Source organism: Austrofundulus limnaeus, unplaced genomic scaffold (assembly GCF_001266775.1).
Source record: "Austrofundulus limnaeus strain Quisiro unplaced genomic scaffold, Austrofundulus_limnaeus-1.0 Scaffold2082, whole genome shotgun sequence".
NCBI classification, from domain to species: domain Eukaryota; kingdom Metazoa; phylum Chordata; class Actinopteri; order Cyprinodontiformes; family Rivulidae; genus Austrofundulus; species Austrofundulus limnaeus.
The window spans coordinates 25,654-26,305 of NW_013954484.1; positions in this window are offsets into that span (position 1 = coordinate 25,654).

Here is a 652-nt window from a genome sequence, read left to right on the forward strand (position 1 = left end):
CAAACACAGGGCCTGTGACCGCTCTGAAACAAACAAACAAACAAACACAGGGCCTGTGACCGCTCTGAAACAAACAAACAAACAAACACAGGGCCTGTGACCGCTCTGAAACAAACAAACAAACAAACACAGGGCCTGTGACCGCTCTGAAACAAACAAACAAACAAACACAGGGCCTGTGACCGCTCTGAAACAAACAAACAAACAAACACAGGGCCTGTGACCGCTCTGAAACAAACAAACAAACAAACACAGGGCCTGTGACCGCTCTGAAACAAACAAACAAACAAACACAGGGCCTGTGACCGCTCTGAAACAAACAAACAAACAAATAAACAAACAAACACAGGGCCTGTGACCGCTCTGAAACAAACAAACAAACAAACACAGGGCCTGTGACCGCTCTCAAACAAACAAACAAACAAACAAACACAGGGCCTGTGACCGCTCTGAAACAAACAAACAAATAAACAAACAAACAAACACAGGGCCTGTGACCGCTCTGAAACAAACAAACAAACAAATAAACAAACAAACAAACAAACAAACACAGGGCCTGTGACCGCTCTGAAACAAACAAACAAACAAACACAGGGCCTGTGACCGCTCTGAAACAAACAAACAAACAAATAAACAAACAAACAAACAAACA